General features: G+C 41.8%; 1 long non-coding RNA gene across 1 annotated transcript; it reads right to left on the bottom strand.

The window, feature by feature from the left end:
- Positions 1–621: 621 nt before the first annotated feature.
- Positions 622–6,450, bottom strand: LOC140574292 (uncharacterized). The gene is made up of 3 exons (XR_011980713.1): positions 6,298–6,450; positions 1,777–1,935; positions 622–1,684 (listed from the first exon to the last, which is right to left on the bottom strand). It is a non-coding gene; the product is annotated as an uncharacterized lncRNA (long non-coding RNA).
- Between the last annotated feature and the right edge of the window lie 2,263 nt (positions 6,451–8,713).

Below are 8,713 nucleotides of genomic sequence, written 5' to 3'. Positions count from 1 at the left end.
AGAGAACACAGTTCCTCCACAGCTCAATGCTGGGGGGCTTTATACCCCTCTAGCCCATGCCTGGCATTAGGTGGCATAGTGCCATTAGGTTCATGTTGAGTCCTATTCTATGGCCAATACCTCTTCTCTACATGGCCTAGACAAGCTGTGTGTGTATGTGCACTTGCACATTTGTGTCAGTAATGGGTGCAACTTACAGTAGCTGAATTCATGGCATTAATTAGTATGTAGGGGTGTCCACAAACATTTGGACATATAATAAGGGAACCTGACTAGTGAAGTGAAGGGGATGTTGGAGCACATATGTGCCGACACAGTGACAGACTGAGTTCAGTATCCCTGCTGCTCAGCCATGTTGCTTGGCTCACACGGATAGATGCTCATCACAAAGTCAAAACGGCCAGAGAACGGTCAGGTGGTGATGCGAGTGAAGCAAACCAATCAAAGCATGGCAAAAAAGATGACGTTTATTTCTAGTGGGGGCTTGGGGGGGCATGTGAAATCTGTTGAGCTCTGAAGCTAAGCTCCAGTACTGGGCTTCCAGAGTATAGCCTGGTGGGCTTGAAGTTGAAGTTGGGGTCACTGAGTTTGATAATATTTGGTGGACCAAATACATCCAGTCAGTCAGGCCCCCCGAAATGTCACTGACCACCCCAACAATGAGTTCAGACAAATTATGGAACCCTGGCTATGCAATTGCCTGCACTCTTAAACATTAAAGGTGCTACACATGGTTCTTGGAGTGATACCATAGAAGAACCACTTTTGGTTCCTTTAAGAGAACACCCACACATCTTTATTACACAGGTCAGGATGTTGGACGATCACCGCCCCACCTTATCCCCAACTCCCCAACAGTATTGGATGGAGCACCACCATCCATCATCCCAGAGAACACAGTTCCTCCTCTGAGGAAACACTCCGCTCAACACTCCCTCTAGCCCCACACCTGGCATTAGGTGGCATAGTGCCATTAGGTTCATGTTGAGTCCTATTCTATGCCCAACACCTCTTCTCTACATGGTCTAGACAAGCTGTGTGTGTATGTGCACTTGCATATTTGTGTCAGTAATGGGTGCAACTTACAGTAGCTGAATTCATAGCATTCATTAGAAGGGGTGTTCACAAACATTTGGACATATAGAGTAGTTTTTAAATGAACAGTACTCTCCTCACAGCTGTCCAGCGTTGTGTTTGTAGAAGAACCACTTTTGGTTCCTTTCAGAGAACATCCACACATCTTTATTAAACACATGGTTCTTCTATGGGATCGCTCAAAGAACCATTTGTTCTGTTGAACCTCTGACCTGTGAAGGGGGTATTTGGCCTTTGTTTGTAGTAAAATCACTCAGCCTGAGTGTTTAAGGTGGTAGTAACTTCAGATGTCTGCAGATAGTGCTGCATGAGGATGCTCAGACTTTGAGAATAGTACAGCGCAGTGCAGTGAGTGTCTCATTGGATGTGTGGAAAATGGGTCACAAAGCAGATGTTAATGATTGGCTAAAAGGAGTTATTTTGAGCATTTGGGTGTGGCCAAAGACCATAGTGTGAAGGAAGCAGCTGAATTTGTTAGAATTGTGTCAGAAAGATGAAACAAACTGACAGACAGGGACGGCTGTGAATGCAAACCGCTTCACTTTCAGGCAGGAATTCCTTCTAGAAGTCAGCGCAGGTTCTTCACCACCTACAAAAACAAAAACACTGAAACTGCAGATCATCGACATATTTCATGCAAGAGGTCTTTGTTCAATTTTGCTCAGGAATGAGGACAGTTACCTGTAGACTGTAGGAATTTCTGCAACTGCTGGTAGACCCGTATGACCATACGCCTCCATCCACCTGCAGATTCAACCGCTGTGTCTTCATTTTTGTCCATTTATAGTTTTCTCCATAGTTTGAAGCCGGCAGCTGCTTCTGTACTCTGTGTCAATAATTCTGGATGAATGGACCAATAGAATTGCTCAAAATGACTTGCAATAAAGTCTTTTTTTTTACACATATTAATATTATACACATATACACATGATATTTTTTTACCTTCTCCTGTAAAATCATAATTTTGGAGATACATATTTATAATTACAGAGGGATGATTAATACACATACATATGTGTTTATTTTAGAAATATAAGTATAAATATAAAAAGAATTAATGACTGAATTGTGGCTGATGTCATTTGAGCAGACAATTAAAAATACAAATAATTAAAAATTGCTCTTTTTAGTTTATTACCACTATAAGCATTTTCTGCTGTGCCTCAGTCCCTCATTCAACCTTGTAAAAATGAGGAATTTATCTTTCTGACATAATTTTGAGGTGAGTGACTTCATCAAATTCTCACTGACCGCATGGTTTAAATCCCTTCCTCTTCTCGAAATATCAAGACTTCAAGCTCATCAAGCTTATTGTCTCCGTCCTGGTCCTGCACAAGATCATAGTCTAGGATGGATGATGGATGACGAGGTGGGTATGACACTCTTTTTTTAATACCATTGATTTCAGAAGAAAGAAGGAATGAGCAGGTGTCCCAATACTTTTGTCCATATAGTGTATGGATGCCCTGATTTTAGTGGAGTAGACACCCAGCGCCAGTTAGCACCAGCACTGAGACATTCGGGTAAAATGACCCTGCCTTCAATAGCATTAGCTTAGCGCTGTGCTCCTCAGTCTTCTGTCTGGGTCAGTGTGAAGGTCAGGGTTTGCAGCTCTCTCTCTCTCTCTCTCTCTCTCTCTCTCCCCCTCTCTCTCTCTAGACTCCAGCCTGTAAAACACTGGGTTGAACCCCCCCACCGTGTCTTTTGACCTGCATCGGCAGGATGAGCAGCGTGATCCTCTGGAGGGCGTCCACCTTGCCTGGACAATACCAGTGCAGCTCCTGTTTCTCCTGGACAGCAGGTCCAGCTTTCACACCCGGCTGTGCTGGCCCACTGCCGCCCAGCCATGTCCCCCGCAGCTTCACACACACCGCAATTACACCCAATAGGCATCCCCACCATCGGCATGTGGCCAACTTTACTGAAAAAACACTGCATTTTATCTGTATGCTCTCTTCTCCCACCAGTCTATAATACATTAAATGGACAAAAGTATTGGGACACCGGCTCATTCTTTGATTTTTCTGAAATCAAGGGGATTAAAAAAAACGGATCCTGCTTCTAATGGAGGAAGTGTCTCTACTGTCCAGGGAGAAAGGCTTTCTACTAGATTTTAGAGGAGCATTGCTGTGAGGATTTGATTGACCACCACCGTCATTCCAGAGAACACAGTAGTTCCACTGCTCCACAGCTCCACAGGGGGGCTTAATACCCCTCTACTAGCCCACGCCTGGCATTAGGTGGCATGGTGCCAGTATGTCATGTTTACTATCTGCTCCATATTGGCAGTACTTTTCCACAGGGACTAGACAAGCTGAGTGTGTGCATTTGCACATCTGTGTCAGCAATGGGTGCAGCTTAAAGCACTACGCTAATCGTTTGCTCTAAGTGTGTGTAAAATGTGTGTGGCTTCATCCTGTCGGGGCAGAAAGCTCGAGAGCTGCCTGGGCTGTTCTTCTTAACATGGAGAGAGCATCTCCAGGCCTAGAAAGCGCTGCTTCCAGAAGCCTCCGGCTGCTCCTGTGAATCTCAAACAAAAGTCAGTGGAAATTAACCGCCCCAAAGCAAGCTCGCTGTGGCTCCCTGACCCACTTTACTCCCTTGGCCGGGGCTCAGCGACGATGGAGCAAGCCCCAGCAAGATCAAGCTCAGCCGTACGGCAGCTGGAGCCTCAACAATGAGCTCTCTCTAAAGCAGTCCCTCCAGGATACTGCCATCTCAAATTCAGCTTGGGTTTGGGTTATGACTCCCCCTTAAAAGCTGCCATCCCATTATGAATGGAGCTGTGTCTTAGATCATGAAAACACTACACGTGGGACAGTGGAAGCCCGGGACGAGGACCGAGTCCTGAATCAAAGCAAACATGATGAAATGTAAGATTTCATGATGCAACTAAATCAGTTATTAATGAACTGAATCAGGATGAAATAAGATATTACATGATGTAGTGATTTGCTTCATTATGAATCAAACCAAACGGTGGTGAAATGAGATTTCATGATGCAACGAATCACTTTGAAGTGAATCAAATCACAATCAAATGTAAGATTTACTGAGACACTGAATCAGTTCTTAAAGAATCATAATTACATCTAAGACTTCACAAGGAACTGATTCACTTCTTAATGAATCACATTATTTAAAAATTGTAGATTTAATGACATACTGATTTCAAGATGCAACAAATAAAATAATAAAATGTAAGGTTTACTGAGGCACTGGGTCACTTATAATAAATGAATCAAATTATGTAGAAATGTGAGTTTTCATGACATACTGATTTAACTTCAAATTGAATCAATCCAAATGGTTGAGAAATGAGATTTTATGACACACTGAATCACTTCATAGTGAACTAAATCAAATCATAATGAAGTGTACGATTTAATCAGGCATTGATTCCCTTCTTAATGAATCAAATTAGTTTGAAATGTGAGATTTCACAACGTACTGATTAGCATCATAATGAATCAAAACAAACAGTGGTAAAATGAGATTTCATGATGCAACAAATCACTGAATCACATCACAATAAAATGTAAGATTTACTGAGCCACTGAATCACTCATAATGAAATCTAAAACTACTGATTCACTTTTTAATGAATCAAATCATTTAGAAATGTGAGATTTCATGACATTATGAATTATGAATTAACTTCAAAATGAATCGAACCAAATGGTAGGAAATGAGATATCATGATGTAACAAATCACTTCATAGTGAATCAAATGTAAGATTTACTGAGACGCTGAGTCACTTCTTAATGAATCAAATCAAATCATAATAACATCTAAGACTTCACAAGGAACTGATTCACTTCTTAATGAATCACATTATTTAAAAATGTGAGATTTGATGTAACTTCATAATGAATCAAACCTAATGGTGGTAAAATTTGATTTCATGATGCAACAAATCACTTTTTAATTAATCAAATCATAATAAAATGTAAGGTTTACTGAGGCACTGAAACATGTCTTAATGAATCAAATCAGGATACAGTTTGAGATTGTAGAATATACTGATTTGCTTCATATTGAATCAAACCGAATGGTTGAGAAATGGGATTTTATGATGCACTGAATCACTTCTTAGTGAACTGAATCAAATCATAATAAAGTGTACGATTTAATCAGGCATTGATTCCCTTCTTAATGAATCAGATTATTTAGAAATTAGAGATTTCTTGACATACTGATTTGCTTTCATAATGATTCAAACCAAATGGTTGTGAAATGGGATTTTATTTGATGCACTGAATCACTTCTTAGTGAATCAAATCAAATCATGACGAAATGTTTTTTGAGCAATGAATCAAAACAAGATGAAATGTTTTATTCACAAATCATCTCAAATCATCATGAAATATCTTATGATACACTCAATCACTTCTAAGTGAATCAAATTCAAAATGATGTTTTTCCAGAGTCAGTACCCAGCACTAAATCAAAATGAATCAAATGAATCATGATGAACTTTAAGATTTTATGATGTACTGATTTTGCAATGAATCAAACCAAAGGTGATGGAATGAGCTATAATGATGCAACAAATTACTTCTTAACGATTTCAATCAAATCACAATGAAATGATCCACTGAATCACTTTCTGCTAAACTGATTTGGTGTCAGGTGTCCTGATACACTGAGTCTTAAGGAATCGACCTGAATCGTGATGAAAGTTGAGGTGTTATGATTCAGGCTGAGCGGTCATGATGGACTGAACCGCTCCCTAAAGAATCGTAATTAAAGCGAATCTTTGTGAGGTCAGAGATTTGCGGCCTCTCTCTCTCTCTCTCCCTCTGTTTCTCTTGCTGAGACGGGCGAGCAGAGCGGTGTGAAGCTCTGAGGTCAGGCTTAATGCAGCAGTGTGGAGGCACCAGCCGTCACTTTCAGAGCCGCCACGGCAATTTACTCACCACAGAGATCCACTCCCACCCTCAGAGCAGCGCATTAGGAGACAACACACTCACACACACACACTCACACACACACACACACACCTCAGTGCCACGGACCGGCTCAGAATACACAGCCCAGTGTGTGTTTCAAACAATACTCACACACAACTACAGCAAACACAGCCAAAGAAAGTAGGCCGAGAGAGCGAGAGAGAGAGAGAAAGAAAGAGAGCGAGAGAGAGAGAGAGCGAGAGAGAGAGAGAGAGAGAGAGAGAGAGAGAGAGAGAGAGAGCGGCTCACACTCGTTCAGTTGTTGACGTGACCCGGATGGCTTGGAGAAGGATGAGCACCCGTCACCGAGAAACAGAAGAGCCTCTATCTGAGAGAGAGAGAGAGAGAGAGAGAGAGAGAGAGAGAGAGAGAGCTAAAGGAGAAAGAGATTGAGACAGAGACATCAGAGAGAGATAGAGGGCAGGAGAGTGAGGAGAGAGAGAGAGAAGGATAGAGGGATGGAGACAGTTTAGAATCAGATCCCAGTGTCAGCGTATCTTAGCAACAGTCTCCGTTTCCCGGGTGACAAGGACTAACATCACTTCCTGTCTGTGTGTGTTAAAATGTGTGTGTGTGTGTGTGTGCGCGTCTGCAGACATAGTGGTCTGTCTACTCATGTTAAAATAGTTACATATGTGTAGCTCACACACACACACACTGAGACACTGGTCATTTAGGGTCAGTAAAGGCCACTGGGTTGGATGTGAGTGATGCTCAGATTGCTCACTGTGACTAATGTGTGTATGCTAATAAGGGCACTGTATTAGAAGTGTTTTCTAGGTCTAGCTGCACACACACTGCGTACACACACACTGCGTACACACATTCACACACTGCAACACTGTCTGTACTGACCCTCCTCCTGAAGTATCCAGAGTTTCAGGTCAGCACTTCACTGCCCCTCCTTTTAGAACTGTACGAGGGTCTAATTAGGGACAGAGTGCCGGAGGTGAAATTATTATTTTGGTGTTTATTATTTAATTTTATATAAGTACATTTTTAATGATTATTTTTATTTATTTTTTTTATTTTTATTAAGACATTCAACTGTTCACAGCATTTCCCACCTCAGGCCTCAAACTTGTCTCAAAAGTATGGACCTGGGCTGGGCTGTGAGCTCCACAGCACCACCGAATGCAGACAATGGTCAGGAAGAGGCTGGTCCAGCATGCACCAAATGTGAAATGGTCATTGGCCTCATCATGCAGACAAAGATCATGTGGTTCTATCTGACTTCGCCCAAATTTGGCTGGAACGCACGACTAATGAACTTTCGCACAGTGTTTTGAGGGGCTTACGATGTTTGAAAACTCACAGTTCTACTGGTAGTAATTTTCCACCTGTAGCTGTTATCCTTCCCATGCACCATATAGGGCAGTGGTGGCTCAGTGGTTAGAGCGCCGGGCTATCAATAACAGGGTTGTGGGTTCGATTCCTGGGCTCTGGGTGTGTGTGTGTGTACTCACTGCCCCTAGTTCAGTAGTGTGTGTATTTAACCCCACAGATGGGTTAAATGCAGAGGACACATTTCGCTGTACAGTGAAAAATACGTGCACCTTTACCTTTATATTGGCCACGCCCACTTTCAAACGACGCCCACACCGGACATTTTAAATGCGTATCCTGTGACGCTAGTGATCAGATTTCTCCCATCATTCCCGCCGGTGGGCAGCCATCGCTGTGTCACCTGGGGAGCAGTGAGGGCTAAGGGCCTTGCTGGGTATCGAACCTACAACCCCATCATCAATAACCAGCTGCTCTAACTGCCATGGTGGAAACTCATGTGTCCCCACATGTGCGGTAAATGTAAATACCCCCCAGCATCCCTTTTTTTTTTTTTTTATTAAACAGAAATATGGTCACCCCAATATTTGGATCAACTGTTTTTAAGATGATGACCTGACGTGTCCAGATATTTCACTGGATTCATGGATCCACCCATCATTCCAACACTATGTAAATAAAGCACCCCCCAATTATGGGTACGGAAAATATGCTGAGTATGATATTTATGCTTTAAATTGTCATATTTTTCAGTAATAATATTTATACCCAAATTCCGCACCTTAAAAGTTGGTTGACGTCTGATGAGGCATCCGGACACAATGATGTTCCAGTTAATCGGTTCTTAGCAGTCTTAGGGGCTTTGATTTACCTGTCTTACCAGCATATGAGCAGCCGTCCTCAGAATGTCCCTGGTCTTCCAGATCTCATCTCAACGTCCACTGTTCCAGATTTGATGAGTTATTTAGACGAGACTGTATAATGAAACCTCATCTTGTTTTGATTCAGTTTGCTTTGATTCAGTCCTCAGTCTTTGTCCTGGAAAAAAATTATCATACATTTTTATTTGATTCGCTAAGAAGTGATTTAGTGAATCATCTATTTATAATATTTTCCGCCAAATTCCGCACCTTCCTTGGTCTTCCAGATCTCATCTTGACCTCATCTTGACCCCTCAATAGGGAAATAGATTTGATGCGAGTTATTCAGATGAGACTCCAAGCATAACGGGACAATTCATCTTGTTTTGATTTAGTGCTCAGTCTTTGTCCTGGAAAAACATTTTATCATGATTTGATTCAATTTGATTCACTAAGAAGTGATTCAGTGTGTCATATAATCCCATTTCACAACCATTTGGTTTGATTCATTATGAAGCAAA

This window comes from Salminus brasiliensis, chromosome 12 (assembly GCF_030463535.1).
Source record: "Salminus brasiliensis chromosome 12, fSalBra1.hap2, whole genome shotgun sequence".
Classification (NCBI taxonomy): domain Eukaryota; kingdom Metazoa; phylum Chordata; class Actinopteri; order Characiformes; family Bryconidae; genus Salminus; species Salminus brasiliensis.
This window is presented reverse-complemented; position numbering and strand designations above follow the sequence as displayed.